This window comes from Pinus tabuliformis, chromosome 6 (assembly GCF_031772625.1).
Source record: "Pinus tabuliformis cultivar Carrire ecotype Pingquan chromosome 6, CPIR1, whole genome shotgun sequence".
NCBI lineage: Eukaryota > Viridiplantae > Streptophyta > Pinopsida > Pinales > Pinaceae > Pinus > Pinus tabuliformis.
Window position 1 is genome coordinate 880,975,184 of NC_142292.1, and position 18,381 is coordinate 880,993,564.

The 18,381-nt window shown below is 36.4% G+C and overlaps 3 pseudogenes; 2 read left to right on the forward strand and 1 right to left on the reverse strand.

Annotated features, from left to right (window-relative positions):
- Positions 1-587: 587 nt before the first annotated feature.
- LOC149261692 (copper transporter 5 pseudogene) lies at positions 588-1,810 on the forward strand (annotated as a pseudogene).
- Positions 1,811-2,423: 613 nt separating this feature from the next.
- On the reverse strand, positions 2,424-8,254 carry LOC149261693 (putative purine permease 11 pseudogene; annotated as a pseudogene).
- A 112-nt stretch (positions 8,255-8,366) lies between these two features.
- On the forward strand, positions 8,367-9,257 carry LOC149261694 (uncharacterized; annotated as a pseudogene).
- The last annotated feature ends 9,124 nt before the right edge of the window (positions 9,258-18,381 follow it).

Here is an 18,381-nt window from a genome sequence, read left to right on the forward strand (position 1 = left end):
AAATGAAAATTATTAATAATGCAATTTAGGAGGCTTAAAGCACATAATGATGGGTGGTATGTTAAGGTATATTGTGGTGTAAAGGTTAATGGTTAGAAACTTCAGGGAAAAATCCCAATATTTTTAAGGGTTGGTGTGGTTGGTGTGGTTTAAATTGGGTGTGATCTGGTGTTTTTGACTACTTAAATGCCTATAAATAATCGTTACTCAAACCATAGATTAGACGTGCCAATCATCTCAAGACTCACTTAACTCAATAAAAATAATAATAATAATTCTAGTACATGTTTAGAGAATCTTAATAAATAATAATGACATATTATTATTTTACTCTTTCTTTCTATATATAAGACATACATTTTTAAATATAAAATATATATTTATAAGGGTATGAATAGTATATATTTACGTCGTAAGACGTTCCCCTCTAAAATGACCTCCCCTCTATGCCACCATGTCTCGATGTGGGCCGTTAGTTAGATTGTTAGACGATTAAATTATTGTCGGCTATTAGATCATCGGTGAAAAACGTTCTAACCAGTTGAGAAAATAGATTGTTAGACGATTAAATTATCGTTAGCTATTAGATCATAGGTGAAAAACGTTCTAATCATTTGAGAAAATTGTGCTTCGAAGGTACCAGGTGATCATCCGTAGGCAATTGACGTTTTCTGGCCTTAAGACGGTTGTGGCTCCCCGACTTTGAGAAGGTTGTGCACACAATAATATCGTCTATTATGAGTAGCAACATCTAACACTCGGCAACAGAGTCGCTCTCCCAAGAAACACTGCAACAGAGTCACTCACCATGAGGTCTGAGGCGACAAAGGCAAATTTTATGGGTATATCAAAGTGGGTGGCGGTATTCAGACCATTTTTGGTTTGGATTCTCAAATTTTTGGAGCCCAATCCCCTTTTCTCATTCAAGTTTGCAAATTTTTGTATCTGCTTCTTGTTTTCTGATTCGGGTTCTCAAATTTTCGTATCTCTGTCTTCTTGTCTGATTTGGGTCAGCAACGGTTTTTGGTGTGGAAGAAAACTTCTGAAGATGAAGATCAAGCCGTACATTCCTGATTTCAAGCTTGCATTTGAGCATTTCTGTATACATGTTGGAGGGAGGGCAGTCTTGGACGAGTTGGAGAAGAATATACCCCATCAAAATGGTCTGCTTTGTATCTATTTCAATATCGAGGACGAAACCCTGAATCAAATCTGTTAGGGGCATTTCCAGTGAAATTGTGGAAAAGGGTTTCATCCGGATTCGAACTCGAGACCTCCAAGATGATGCACATGACGTTTTACTGGGGGAGAGAGGTGACCCTGCTGTTCGACGATTGGAAGACTCAATCATGGCTTGGTTACTCGCTTACCCTTGTTGTTGTATTTCTTTTTTCTATATTTCATGAGTATATTGTCAATCTGCGGTCTCGTTTCAAGGGGATTTCGAGTGGTAAAGCTGCCTCGGACCTCACTGCTCCTCTGATTGGAAGAAACCCTAGAGCACTTGGATTTAGGGTCATGGAATCGGCCGTTTTTGGTCTGAATGCAGGGCTAGGATATTTTCTCATGTTGGCAGCGATGTCTTTCAATGGGGGGTTTTATAGTTGTGATCCTGGGGTTTGTTGTTGGGTATATTGTTGGGTATTTCTTCTTCAGAAGCCATGGGGAAGTCGAAGCCAAGGGGAAGTCGAAGAAGAAAACACTGAAAGTCCATGTGGGTGCTCGTGAACTTCATGATCATTGTATATTGTTGTTTTCTTTTGATGCTTTCGGTTGCAGATAATCGTGTAAATAAATTGTTCTGGTGTAAGCAGCAAGGGGATCCCTTGCTTCATATGTTTATTTTCTTGAATGGTTTTATTGCAGAAAAGATGAATTGGAAGCTTGTAATTCTTTGGCTTTTTTTGAGGAGCCTATTGGATATTTGGAATACTCTTGTTTCTCTGTTATATCCACTATTACAGATTCATATTAAACCTGGATCTTTAATGGGGGCGAAAGGTTTCAAATACCTCTTTGTGCTAATTGATACAATTGGGAATGGCGCTTACTAGCACAATTCCATATAAACCTGGATCTGTGATCTGCACTGAGGGGCTTCCAATCTCTCTTGGTGCCCCTCTATAGCAATTGAAATTGGCACTTCTTATCACAAATCCAAATTAAACCTGGTTCTTTAATGTACCAAGAGGTTTCAAATCCCTTTCAGTGCCAATCTGTAGCAATTGAGATTGACAACTATTGGTTATATAGAGCACACTTGTTTCTCTGTGATATGGTCATGGATTCAGTTGTTTTTGGTCTGAATGCAAGGCTGGGATATTTTCTCATGTTGGCAGCGATGTTTTTCAATGGGGTTTTTTATAGTTGCCAAATGACTGAAAATAGCTGCCATTGACTGAAAATCAAAATTAAAAACACACTCAAGTCTAAATCAAGATAACAAATCACTCAACCTTCTCGTTTTACCAAAGATGTTGTATGCTTTAGAGTTCTATGTAAAATCTATGAATTGGGCTTGTGGGCTGGGTAAGAAACTTTATTTGGTGTGAATTTTAAAGACGTGCAGAAATTGAAGACTTTTGCGTTGCTTCTTTTTCTAAATTGAGATTGTAGAATAGAGTAGTTGTTAATAACATGGAGAAAGAGAAGTTTGTGCAAGTTACACCTTGGATTGTCTTTGAAAATGGTCAATGGGTTCCTAGTTTACTTCCGTTTGGAAATTCAAATTATTTAATTGACATTGTAAGTTGCCCATGCAGACTTACACAAGCTACGATGAGAACATCGATGTTTAATGAGCATGGAGTTATGCTTGAGCTCTAGGCTGAGAGCCCTGCCACTTCAAAATTAAATTCAGTTGACTTCATAATTATTACCACTCAGAGTGCCAAAAAATTGGAGTTTAGTATGTCCTGATAAAATATGTTGGTGTGGGATTGCTCTTCTCTAGGGAGGAAGATGTGAATTGTGAAATGCTATTCTTCATGGGCAGTAAAGACATCTATGAACATAATTAAGGATGTGATGAGCTTTCAACTAGAACAGATATCCTGGTCAGCACACTTGTAGAAGGCTTTCAATCCAAGTACCCACCATATATATAGGAAACAAATCCCCATGTACTTAACAACATCGAAATAATTTTGAGAGCTTCCATTCTGTCATGGAAGAAAGCCACTGATAATATGGGCACAATAGGGAGGGCCAGAGTGCTAATCACATTTGAGAACAAGGAAGAAACCAAAAAGATCAAACCCACTCCACCAACCGAAGAAACCTGCCATCCTATTGCAGACCATATCAATGTCATATAGTAGGCAACTTTCCCTGTTGTGAAACTCTCAGCCTCCTTTTTCATCTCTGAACTCCCCACTAACAAACAATCCAACTATGCATACCACAGTAGCAACTATGGATGTGAAAATTTGCATCTCCAGAACCACTGCAAAGGTCTCCTTCTTTATAACCCTATTGAATACAAGCTGCATCAATGGAAGAAGCAGCCCATAGATGGCAGAAGCTGCAACAGTACAAATGAATCCTACTATGTACTTGGCAGTATTCACTCCCTTAGGCCTGTCACCATCTGAATGAACCGCAAGCAGAATTGCACCCAAAGTCAGCAAAACCAGAGAATTCAGGATATATGGAGTAATTTTCTGCCTGTTCAGTATGAATGCAAATACAACATTGAAGGCCAGTTGACTTGAACAGAGAAGAGAATAGGTCGAAACAGGCATATAAGAGATACCCCATGAGTAAAGAAGATTGTCTCCAGCTAGAAGCAAGCCCAAACCAACATAAATTAGCACCAATTTGGGTGTGAGCGGGGTAATCTTAGAGGCTTGTTTTCCTTGATAAAGTACCAGAGGTATGAAAAGAATAGGACATCCTGCCGATTGCACCAGAGTTGATATCCATCTACTATTACCACCATCATCAAAGTAATACCTGTTAAGAAGCATAGTAGTAGCTTGACCTACAATCATTGACGAAATGCTGAATATTACAAGCACCCAATGGGTCTTCCTTTTTCCTGCAAACATCTTTCTATTGGGGCCTCTTCCTGGCTCTGCATCCCTGATCAAACCAGGGCCTGAAGTTTCAATATCTCAGATGTCAAAACTTGGAAAGTGAATTGGTTTTCAAGGAACCATGTGCATACTCAATGATATCAAAAATGCATTGGGTGTGTCTTAAGAAGCAATGCATTCAATTGTTCCTTGAATGAGCACTGAGCAAAGTGGACGACATGGCTAGACATTAGAGGTGGACTATGCTCTGGAATCAAGTAATCGAGTAGGTCAAAGAAATATATTGTATTTCATCGTTGGTCATGCTAATGGAAATTTTAGTCGAAGTCTGTTGTTTTAGAACATTGAGTCTTTGGTACTACCATTTTTAGAATTTCAATAATGTTTTCCAACTTCATTTTCTAGCCATCTTGAAAATGGCATCAAGTTTACAGATGAGTCCATTTGTATTTTCAATGTTGGTGTATAACTAGAGTCGAATTTGAAACTTGGGCAAATTATGCCACCTTCTGGCTTCTCAATAATCAAACAACTCTTCTCATAATATTTGGAAAGCTAAAGTGTAAATTAATGTACTTGGTGAGGTTTGAATAAATGTTGGTACTGATTCCATAGGTGAGTTATTTGATCTTATTGTGTTTGAGATTTACGTCACCACATAACCAGTTTTTGAACTCTAACTGTTGAGATTATGTCTTCATTGCTTCCACGTTTTACTGATTTGTCAGAGAAGGAAGACAGGTTTGTGGCTTCAATTCAAACCAAGTTTTGTATTTTAATGAAAACTATGCCTATTTCACTGTTGATGCAAAGAATTCCTCTGCGGTTGAAAATCTTACATCACTCAAAAATATTTCATTTTGGTAAAAAAACCGTTGAGAATACTCCACATAACAACTAGTAATTGGTGAGAAGTGGAGCTAGTTGAAATGGTCAACTTTGATTATGAGACTTTAAGGAGGCTTAAGGCCTATTAAAGGAGGAACCATTTCCCTTGGAAGTAGCGTTTGGTAGCTTAGCGGTTTAATTGAAGATTGGTAGCAAAGCCTTGTTAAAAAGCAGGTAGAGCTTGGTAATAGCTCAGAGAGCTAGTGGAATAGAAGTGGTAGATATGTGGACTCCAATGAATGTCATTACAGTGTAGTGGATGTATAGCAAGGCCTTAAGCCTGTATGTAGAGGAAACAGAGTTTGATTTTGTCAAATATATTCTTAGATCCTTGTTGAGGTGTTTTATTGCAAAGGCAACAACCCATAAGCCTAGTAAATGTAAGATTAGCATTATTGTTCTTTAACTAGCATGAGAAATAGAGCTACCGAGCTTGTAATGTAAACTGTATTGTGTTGAATGAAAGAGATATTGAGCCTATCCATTAACACTGATACAAGTATTGTTGACAAAAATTTGGTAGTGATACCTTTTTGAGTGTAGTAGTTACAATTTATTTCTGTTGAAAATAAGAAATCAATTCATGAAGTGTAGTTCCATTATATTAAAGAAGCTAGGATATTATTAGTAGTATAGTTTGTTGTCCACTCTGTAATTACAAGCATTCAATTGCTATATTTATTTAGTGCCTTAGGGGCATCTGCATCAAGTGATTACATCATAGTGGGTTGATCCAGTGGTGAGGACAACTCCAACCAAGCAGATTGTTGGATAAAGTTGTCAAGGTACAGAAACAACGCCAGCTTTGGGACTGGGTAGATATTGTTCTAAACTGCAGAGAGAGCTACATGGAAGAGTAGATTAGGGCACATAGAAGGGGATTCTCTATATGGAGAGGTTGAGGAAGACCACATAGAGGAGCTATTAATGAAGAGATATAGAGATGTTGAGAGCCATAACAAGAAGGTTAGATGCTATGGAAGCTTCTCAAAGAAGGGGAACAATAACAGTAGTAGATTATGACAATGAGGACATAAGAGGTGAGGTAAAGGAAGAAGTGATAGCACATTTGTTTTGCTGGTCATCTTCTCTCTTACCTTGAGGTCGTACGACAGTCATACGGGCCACACACAGCCCCCCTCTCTCTCCTTGGGTGATAAAATCACTTGCTAGGCATTGCCCATTGGCTATTGGGCACTCCATTTGATTGTTATGTGTTTTCATTAGTTGCCAATGCCTTCTTGGGAGAATGGATGGTTGATTATGGAGTAAAGAAAAGAAAGGAATACAACAATATTTGGTAAAGGTACCATGATATTTTAGTCTTGGGGTGGAGGACTTGTTAGGATAAATCCATATTTCCTTTGTGGCATACCAGTCTTGCAGGATACTTGAAAAAATCCATATTTTTTTAATAAGTTCAGTGTTATTATCACTCTCTTATCCATTTCCATTGGATTTTGAATTTGTAGTTAAAAAAAACTCATTAGGATTATGAGTAAGCAAGGCAGTCCTTAACATATTATTTGAGTGGTCCATGATGGTTGTGGATCAAAATTGTTGTGCAAATATACTGATACAAAAACATGTGTATATGCTCTGCTTTTCATTTTCAGGCAATTTCTTAACTAATAAGGATGCAATTTCAATAATCTCATTATAGATGTTGGTGATGCTTTCATTGGTTCCACTAAATTTGAGTTGATAGATGAAAACATGCATTATCTGTATTCGAGACGACTCATATTAGCTTTAACTAATGGAACTTACTTAAGCATATCATGCCTTCCCTGCCACAAAAGTAATAAATGTTTTAACCTTATTGCCTTGTTTTCCCAATTAATAATTTAGAGTGGGTTGCTCCATTCTTGAGCTGATTGGTAAAAGGAGAAAATGACTTAACTAAATAATTGTTATTCACAACATTGTTATCTGGTTACTTGTGTGCAGGATACACAGAAAGAGGAGCCAGCCAACCAATTTGGAGCAGACATTGCAGAGAGAACAAGGCTTGGAACTATCATAAGAACAAAGAATAGTAGAGATCCTTGTACAATGTAGAGGGAAAAGACCCAATAGCCTCTCTAAATACAGAGTCCTCTATCCAACATTGAGATAGAAAATAGATTTACAACTTCCACAATGAATCTGTGTTCGTAAGTGGGCTACAAGTCCATTTATGGATCATAGCGTATCAAAGAAGCTACATCCTTGACTGTGACTCAATTGCTAAAACTATGAAGAGAACATTGCAGGTCTGAACATGGCAAAGCAGAAAGAGAGAGATTGGAAGACTTAAGAGCCAACAATGTTGAGACTCGAGAAGAGGACAAACACTTGAAAGAGAAGGTCCAAATGTTCAACCGGAGGATGGCAAAGATGGAGAAGCACCTTGAGAAATTCAATGGGTTCCTAGTTTACTTCCGTTTGGAAATTCAAATTATTTAATTGACGTTGTAAGCTGCCCATGCAGACTTACCCAAGCTACGGTGAGAACATCAGTGTTTAATGAGCATGGAGTTATGCTTGAGCTCTAGGCTGAGAGCCCTGCCACTTCAAAATTAAATTCAGTTGACTTCATAATTATTACCGCTCAGAGTGCCAAAAAATTGGAGTTTAGTATGTCCTGATAAAATATGTTGGTGTGGGATTGCTCTTCTCTAGGGAGGAAGATGTGAATTGTGAAATGCTATTCTTCATGGGCAATTTTTTCTTGCATGGTAAGTAAGATAGACTAGAAAAGGTTTGGCTCGTTGATGGATATTAATATGCATCTTTTAGTGAAAATTTGGCGGTGTCGTTGAAGCAAACTAACAATTTTAAATCTCTACTCTCAAGATTGGTTGGTTGCAACGATGTCGAATCCTGGGTCTTTAGAGGATTTCCCAAACTCTACAAACAGATCTGGTTTCTTCAATATTCTGCTTCCATCTTCTAGATGGTTCTCTATCCAACTCTTCACAAATGAAATTTGGGTCTCCTCATCTGATCCAGCAAGCCTTTAAAGTTGAAATCACAGTTCAATAAATTAGTGCAAACTCTACATCATCCAATTGAATGCATATATATCTGAGGAAATAGATAGAGATTTACCAAATGTCAGGATAGGAATGAATAGTTGCAAAATCAAGTCATGGGATTTGGTTATTGGAGATGAAATCTGTCCCTACAGAGAAACCTGGATTGATCTCTTTCTTGGACTCTCCATAAAACCCCTCCAAACCAGCTTCTAGAAGATGGTTTCCATCAATAGATTTGACATGGCTAGCCATCTCCTCTATCCATCCCTGTTTTCTCATCACAGCCAAAGATCCACTATTTTTACTCATAACAGATACACACAATCATTATCAAAGCTATTATTTACTATGAAGGGTGATTATTTACAGAACCCACCAAACTATGAATCTAGAAGAGCTAAAAGATGTGAAGTGTCTCACAATGTATATTTTTGTAATTGGGCTTGGCATTTGTGGTTTACCTGTGCAGGAGCAATGGAAGAGTATCAATGGTGTAAGATGATTTTACATGAGGCGGAGGCTTTGGTTTTACTCTTGTATGCAAGTAATTACTTTCTTCCATCGTTTTTGAATAAAATGAGAAAAATTGAAAATCCTCATAGTATTCAATTATGGGTCCAAGAGAGCCACAGTGAAGGGTCTACCATTGTTATCATCACTCACTCAGCTCAAGACTATTCATTTGGAGAGGTTGATTGTGCCCCCACTTCAAGAGCATAGTAAAGTCTTACAGAACTTAGAGAAGCTATCTTTGAGCTTATGTGAAGGGCTTGGATATATGTCCAGGTTCAATGGCATCCAGTCGAATATAAAGCTTCCCATAATGCTAGATTTTAAAATGGATCATTGTTGTGATTTGGAGGAGCTTCTCCTTGGCATTTGAGACATGTCTTCAGTTCAAAAATGGTCTATCACTAACTCTCACCTTCTTCGAAAGTTACCTAATGATTTTGGGAGGCTTAGTTCTTTAAGAATGTCAAGAATATCTACATGTCTAGATCTGAAAGAGCTTCCAGCATCTATTGGAAAACTTGGGAAGCTGGAATATATAGACATTTCTCTATGTGAGTGCTTGAAAGAACTTCCCGAGGAATTAGGGCAGCTAAAGGAACTCGAGGAGCTTGACATGAGAGAGTGTTCTCGATTGAGGAAGTTACCTAAATCAGTTGGAGGGCTTAAATATCTAAAGCATGTTATATGTGATGAGAAGATTGGGCAACAATGGAATCGTCTGAAGAGTTGTTCTGCTACCATGGATCTTAGAGTTGAAATTGTAGAAGCACACTTCAACTTGGATTGACTGGATGGTTAAGATCTCTCTTAAACATGATGCCAAGTGCAAGTAGACTTGTAAGATATCAAGATATAAGCTTAAAGTTTCCTATTAATAAAGTTTGATTCTCATATGGGTGTCTATTCAATGTTAGCAGATCCTCATATGGGTGACTCTTCAATGTTAGCAGTGCATATATTTTACATTGAAGTGTATCTTTTTTGGACAAAATTTCAGTTTATGACTTGCGCTCATCATGGCAAGGTTTCTGTTGTGCAAGATTAGGACGAGTGCACACTGCAAACATGTTATCCATGTTCCACTGGCATTATTGGCCCTTCAAATATTAGTTATCCAAAGTTTCTGTGTAGTGTGTCTAGTCCTGCTGGTATAGCTAAATAAATAGTCATAAAGAATATAAGTGTGTATCTAGAGTCCTCATCGTAGTAAAAATATGGTGTCTAGTTGTGATCGTAACATTAAGGACCTTTTAAATATTGTATTAAGAGTAAATGAATTTAAATATTGTGTTTTAAAACTTTAAATATTATGTTTTAAGATTAAAAGTTCACTTTAACTTGTGGACAGAAGTGAGTAAGGACAAACTTTTAATGGAATGGTGATGTGTGTAAAAAATTTAAAAATTTGGTTTGTAGTTTTGATGCATTATGATAATGTTCTATTTCTATTAGATTTGAAGTTTTTTTTTTAAATGGGACTCTGGTTATCATCACCCTAACAGCTTCAAATTGCCACTAGACCACCATCAACGCTATGTATTCCTTTTTATGCCTGTTTTTGTGAATAGAAAAGCATTTTGAGATTCGTGAACATTATGATTTTGATGATTGTGATTTGAAAAAGCCTTTACTGCCAAGTTTGCTGAAGGTTAGAGGTTTTACTAGACTGTGTTTGAAGTCATTTGGAGATGGTGCAGTTATGAAGAAACTTATAAAGCCAAGTCACCAATGTTAATGTGAAGGTTGCGTAAGTGGGCTATTCGCCTTCTGTGCATTAGCTAAATTCCGCTACGCTATGAATGAATTGGATACAATAACTCACGAACTCTTTGCAAATACACACTCTTTTATCATTCTATGTGTTTCTTTGTAGATCCCCACATGTTGTAGAATTATAAGGTCCTTGATGCCTGAGAGGAAAGTAGACATCTATGTAGATGCCATCTTAAGAGTTTGAATGCAGTGAGTTTCTAGTTTTTGTGTAACCTGGTGTACATGCATTTTTATTTTTCATATCCAACTTTTTGACTTATTCAAATATATTTTTTCATATATATATGGATCAAAACATATTTTCACTCTATGTAGGCTTTGCTGTTTGAGATTTGTTTTGACCTATTCAATTATATTTTTTCATATATATATATATGGATCAGAACATATTTTCACTCTATGCAGGCTCTGCTATTCGAGATTTGTTCTAAATACTGGATCCCAAACTTTAACCATCTTTGCATCTTATTTAGATTTTCCCATTCCCATGTGGTGATTGTTTATCAATTTATGCCTTATGACATTTCCTTTGCAACATTTGGTGCAAATGCTAGTTATATATATTTTTAGATGTTCAATTTCTATATTTATTAGGAAAATGTTTAATATAAATATGGAGTTGATGATTTTTTACTTATGTTTCTATATATAAGACATACATTTTTAAATATAAAATATATATTTGTAAAGATATGCATAGTATATATTTATATATTTTTTAGATGTTTAAAAAATATTAATAAAAAATAATACCATATTATTGTTTTACTCTTTCTATATATAAAACACACATTTTTAAATATAAAATATATATTTATAAGGGTATGCATAGTATATATTTATATATATTTTTTGATGTTTAATTTCTATATTTATTAGGAAAATGTTTGATATAAATGCGTAATTGATGATTTTTTACCTCTGTTATTTTCTTTCTATATATAAGACATACATTTTTAAATATAAAATATATATGGGTAAGATATGCATAGCATATATTTATATATTTTTAGATGTTTAATTTCTATATTTATTGGGAAAATATTTAATATAAATCCGCATTTGATGATTTTTTACATCTGTTAAAAAAATAAGACGTAAAATTAATATTCTTTAGTAAGAATATTTTTTCCCATATATTAATATTTTAAAATGAGATTGTATCAAAACATTCCATAACATTGAATTTAATTTAAATAATAATAATAATAATTTCACATTGAATTTAATTTAAATAATAATAATAATAATTTCATTAATTTATAATCTTAAAAGAAATTTTATAATTCAATTTTAATGAAAGTAAATAATTTATTTTTATTTTTTTAATTTTTTTTTTCAAGAAAAAATCATTCTAATTTTTTCAACATTTACTTGAGGGCGGTAATAATCATATAGAAATATTAAAAAGATATGTATATATAATGTTTATATATTTTGGAGGCATGGATCCTAATATTTATGTAGTCGAAACATGTGAAACTTGTGGTATCCCAATCATGTTAGGTGGCTATCCCAATAAACTTGTCAAAATAGTAGAATAATTTGTGCACACTAGTTAAGTTGCTAAAAGAGCATATTAATTTAAAGTCATTTTTATTGAGAAGGTTTAGAGATCATGGATGTCATATCAACTTTTAGATGCTTCATAATTTGTAAATATCTTAGTGAATATTAATGAGTTTTACATTATAAATGAAGAAATAAAAAAATTGAACTTGAGTTTAATAGTGCAAATGGAAAAAAAACTAAAACAAATGAAGTTGATTTTAATAGTGCAAATGAAGAAATAAAAAATAGAATTAGTTTGTTTCACCATAATCCAATACAAGGTTAGGGTTTGTTTCCCTAGGTATTATAATCTATCCTCTTACCCTCATGTACATATTTTCTCAAAGAAACTTGTAGTTGTGCAATCGAATTTACAAGAAGATGCAAGTGGCTAATACTCAACTCAAAGATTTGAGTCATTTCATGTTAATTTGAATCCTTCCTCTTCAGATGTAGAAACTTCCTTTTCTCCAGCGATCCCTAGAACCCACTCATGATCAGAGAAGAACATTGAATTGATAGAGGGTACTATGAAAAAATTATCAACACTCTAATTATGTTTGTGACAAAAGAAACTTTAATATAAACCACTTTTTATAAAAATAATGGATTAATATGTTGCTTTAGCATGTGGTTGCGGTTAGTGTACTTGCAAGACGAATCCATTCAAACATGGAAGTTCTTTTATATGGAAAATAATTATATTTATCCATATATATGGGATTTCTTCATAGTTAAATTATATTTAATGTTTAATAATAACAAGAATCTACATTTTCCCCAGATCTGGGTGCACGACAAGAATTTAACACATGCTCTTAGACCAATTGGTGGTGCTCCCCACCTAGCACCTACCTCCCTCCAAATGGCATAAATGCAACATAAGTTCCCAACTAAGCGAATTATGTACTCGTACACTCGTCCAACTATCTTTCTTTTCAAGTTGGGGAATATATCTCTCGACGCCATGCTCTGCCATCATTTCATTCCCTTGATTGTCTTATTTGAGGCCCTGTCTCTTAGGTTGCACATTCTTCCCTTTGCATTCTCCGCCTTCTCTGACTCCCCACTTAGCTTCCTACAACCTCTATAATCTTACCATGAATCAATATAGGAGCCATGGACATCGCCGCAATAGAGGGAGGGGTCATGGACGTCCCCCCACCACCTTCAAAGATTCCATTATATCTGCTTTACTTGACTATGGAATTCCCTCCCACATTAGGTGTCAGGTGTTGGCTTTAGAGGAGGCAAAGATAAGTCGAGGTCGGCCCACACTCTAGGCTCTTCACAACCTCCTGGATCGCCAACTTAAGGAAAGGGAGCAGGAGAAATCGAGAGCAACAAGGTGGATTGCTAAGCTCTCTGCTTATCACAACCATGCCTCTTTCGCCAAATGTGCCATCCCCTTCCTCTCATGCACTTTCACCATGAAATTCTCCTCTTGTGGGTTCGTCTTCACCCATACCACCTGGGCTCGGTGGCTCGCCCCTCGCTCTCTTGTTCTCTACCTCCCCCTGCAGCAAATTCCCCTACTCTTCCCCCATCACCCCAACCCCTATGGTTGCTACATTCTTGAATAATTTCCCAGTGATTTTGTTAGAAAATTATATATTACAGAGCAATGGAACACATAAATATATTGCAGAAATACAAACACAGAAAACACATAAAACAAGAGAGACACAGATATACGTGGTTCACCCAATTTGGGCTACGTCCATGGAGAAAAAGCCAGTCCTTCCTTTTATATTATCCAACAAACTGAAGAGATACAACCTACAGTAAATCCATTGTAATTCCCTCTTCGCTTTCACACAATCTCCTCTCTCTTTCTCACTCAAAATACAGATCTACATAGCCGCAATACAATTCCCTCATATATAGAGAGGGGTTTCCTTCTAAGTCAAAAAACCCTAAATTAAACATAACTTCTACCATTCGATATCTGCTTAATGAACAACCCAGATTGACTATGAAATTACAACATTTTACAAGGAAATTTTACATCTATTTTTAGCTTCGGGGGCGTTGCCCTCGATCCCCCGCCAAGGGGGGGCTCCAAATAATTGCCGTCGACCCCCCCCCTGGACCCCCCTGGCAGCGTACATTTCACAGGCAGCGTTTCTGCCACATTATGAACTAGGGTCCAATGTGGCGATACCTCTGAATAAAGAAGATAATCAGGCTCCACACCCAACAATCTCCCACTTGGAGACTGATTATAGCAATTCCATCACTGCTTCATTTGCTAGACAATGACTCCACTTTGGACTTGGATGTTTCTCAGCTTCGTCATCATACTTGAAGACCAATTGAAACCTAGCAAAATCTCAGTTTCTCCCTGGTTACAACTTTTTTTAACAAATCTGCAGGATTCTGGGTAGTGTGTATCTTTTCTAGCTTCAACTGTCCATCTTCCAACAATGAAAGTATGAAATGGTACTTGAGTTGTATATGTTTAGTTGTGGAATGAAATACAGAGTTCTTTGCAAGATGTATGGCACTCTGGCTGTCACTATATAACCTGTCCAACTCCTACTTCTTACCCAATTCATCTAGAAACCTTTGTAACCAAATCATTTCTTTACTAGCCTCTGTAGCAGCAACATACCCAGCTTTCGTTGTTGAGAGTACAACAACACTTTGCAGTTTTGAAACCCAAGTGGCAGTTGTTCCACCTACAGTAAACACATACCCTGTTGTGCTCCTCCTGTTATCTCTATCACCCGCCATATCTGCATCAGCATATCCCTGTAGAGCAATGTTTGAACCACCAAAGCATAATGCTTGATTTGTGGTACCTCTCAAATACCTAAGAATCCACTTCACTACCATCCAATATTCTTTTCCTAGATTGTTCATGTACTTGCTTACAACTCCCACCGCATATGCAATATCAAGCCTTGTGCAGACCATTGCATACATTAAGCCTCCAACTACTAATGCATATGGAACTTTAGACATATAAGCCATTTCTTCCTTAGTCTTGGGACTCACCTCCTTAGTTTGAAATGGCTAGCTAAAGGTATACTAACTGGTTTTGCATTCTGCATATTAAACCTTTTCAACACCTTTTCTATGTACTCACTCTGAGACAATGTTAATTTTCGATTCTTCCTGCTCTAGTTATTCTCATACCAAGGATTTGTTTTGCAACACCCAAATCCTTCATTTCAAATGAGTTCGCCAATTTTCTTTTGAGCACATTTATTTCCTGCATGTTAGAACCTGCAACAAGCATGTCATCCACGTACAATAACAATATAATATAGCTTCTATCATTTTTCCTTTTGAGATAAACACAATGATCAGAGTGACACCTAGTATAACCTTGTTCAAACATATACGTGTCAAATTTTAGATATCATTGCCTTGGAGCCTGTTTTAAGTCGTACAAGCTCTTCTTCAACCTGCACACTAGTTTCTCCTTCCCTTTTACCTCATATCCTTGTGTCTGATGCATATATATCTCATCCTCCAAATCGCCATGGAGAAAGAATGTCTTTACATCTAACTGCTCAAGATGAAAATCTTCAGCTACTACTAGACTTAAAATAATTCTGATTGACGTCATTTTAACAACAGGAGAAAATATCTCATCAAAGTCTATACCCTTTTTCTGTGCAAACCCCTTCACCACAAGTCTAGCTTTATACCTTTTTCTACCTCCATCTTCTTCCTTCAACCTGTAAACCCGTTTATTATGCAATGTTGTTTTACTTGCAGGCAACCTGACTAAGTCCCAAGCCTAGTTATGTGCTAAGGAGTCCATCTCTTCTTTCATGGCTTGCTCCCACTTCTTCCTAGTTTCTACCTGCACTGCTTCTTCATAACATTCTGGTTCACTAGAATCGGTCAACAATACATAATATAATGAAGGAGAGTATCGTTCAAGGGGTCTACTTATCCTGGTAGATCTTCTAACACCACTTCTAGGTGTTTGAGGTGCTTGTTGTTGTTGTGGTTGTTGTTGTTGTTCTGGCTATTGATCATCATGATTTTCAGGCACCTTCACTTTTCTGTGATCTTATCAAGCATCGTGTATTCTTTGTTTTCTTTTTCATGTTTCTTTTCCTACATCTGATCCTTATACAAAACCTTTTCATTGAATATGACATCTTTGCTTCTAATGATTTTTTGTTTTTCATAATCATAAAAGTGATAACCAAAATCATTAACACAATATCCAATAAAGGTACATTTCTTTGATTTTTCCTCGAGCTTTGTTCTATTTTTTTATTAACGTGGACAAAGGCTTCACAAACAAAAGTCTTTAAAAATGATCAGTTTACCTTTTTACCTGTCCATGCCTCCTCTAGAATACCACCATCCAAGGAACTTGAAGGCCCTATGTTTATTAGATAAACATCAGCATCTGCCCAAAATTGTAAAGGGAATCTTCCATGCAAATTATGCATCTTGCATGCTCCATGATTGTCCTGTTCATCCTTTCTGACACACCATTTTCTTGTGGTGTTCCTGGAACTATCTTCTCTCTGCGAACTCCATTCTCTGAACAATACCTATCAAACTCTTTGCTGCAATATTCACCTCGATTGTCTGATCTGAGACACTTCAACCTTTTTCCTGTTTCATTTTCAACCAAAGATTTCGATTTCTTGAAAATATCAAATACATCAGATTTATTTCGAATACAATAATTACAGGTTTTTTTGGTTGCATCATCAATAAAAGTAACATAATAATGAGATCCACCAAGAGATGATACCTGAGCAAGTCCCCATACATATGTATGCACAAGCTCTAATTTTTCACTCTTCTTTTCTTTCCCAACTCTGAGGAATCTGACTCTCTTCCATTTTCCATAAACACAATTCTCATAGAATTTTAAATCAACATGCTTCAAACCTGGAAAAAACTTTCTTCAGTGAAGAATCTACATCCTCTTCTCACTTATGTGCCGAAGCCTATGATGCCACAATGTCGTATCTTGTCCTGTAGAGGTTAAAGCATTGACTGAATTAGAAATACCATTGCATAAATACAATGTACCAACCTTTTCTCCTTTTTCTATTACCAAGGCTCCTTTAGTGACCTTCTAGGTTTTATCTGTAAAAGTAGTCACACAACCTTCACCTCCCAACTGCCCTATTGAAATCATATTTTTCTTCAGATCTGGAACATGCCTTACCTCCTTCAACAACCATTGATTTCCATTCTGTTGTTTTATGAAAACTATACCCATTCCAATGATTTTACAGGGTTTATCAACACCCAATCGAACCTATCCAAAATCTCCTTAAACATAATCATGAAAATGTTTCCTAGCAGGTGTGGAATGGAATGACCCCATGAATCTACCACCCAGGCATCAATAATATTTTCTAATGAAAGAATCAAAGCATCTTGCAACACATCACCTGTCACATTCGCTTCATGATTGTTTTCTTGCTACATGTCTCCTTATTTTCCCTTTTAAGACTTGTAGTATTTCTTCAGGTGTCCTTTCTTCCTGCATTTGCAGCACACTATCCCCGATCTGGGCTTGGATCTACCTTTCCTTGACTTACTGCGACATCCTAGGCTCTTTCCTCTTTCCATTTTTCTTCCCCTAGTCTCTGCAGTCAAAGCATTACTTGATGTCTCACCGGAGCTTTTCTATCGCATTTCCTCACTAAGGATTGCGCCGACAACATCATCAAACTTTAAAGTACTAGATCCAGAGACAAAGTTACTAATGGCCATAACTAAACAGTTCCAACTTTCTGGCAATGAACATAGAAATAACAAAGCCCTAGCTTCACCATCAAAATTTACCCCTATAGAACTTAACTGACTGGTAATTATATTAAATTCATTTAATTGATCAGCAACAGATCCATCTTCTGACATCTTCATATTAAATAAACGCTTCATAAGAAATACCTTATTTGAGGCCGAGGGTTTTTCATATATTTTGGCCAATGCCGACATTAAACCCTCTGTTGTCGTTTCCTTTGAAATATTAAAGGCTATCGACGTCGCTAGGCACAACCGTATTGTTCCAAGTGCCTTTTTGTCGAGAATATCCCATTCTGTGTCTGTCATACTCATCGGCTTCTTTGCCTTTCCGCTCAATGGTAGGTACAAATCTTTCTGATACAAATAATCTTCCATATGCATCTTCCACAGTTGGTAGTTTTAGACATTAAATTTTTCGACCCTAAACCTACCATCTTCCGTCGTTACTCCCACTCCAACTAGGAACCCTTCTCTCCTGCAATTTTATCAACCAAATAGACCTTCGACTCTGATACTAGTTGTTAGAAAATTATATATTACAGAGAAATGGAACACATAAAATATATTGCAGAAATACAAACACAGAAAACACATAAAACAAGAGAGACACATATATATGTGGTTCACCCAATTTGGGCTACATCCATGGAGAAATAGCTAGTCCTTCCTCTTATACATCCAGCAAACTGAAGAGATACAACCTACAACAGATCCGCTATAATTCCCTCTTTGCTTTCACACAATCTCCTTTCTCTTTCTCACCTAGAATACAGATCTACATAGCAGCAATACAATTCCCTCATATATAGCGAGGGGTTACCTTCTAAGGCAAAAAAACCTAAATTAAACATAAC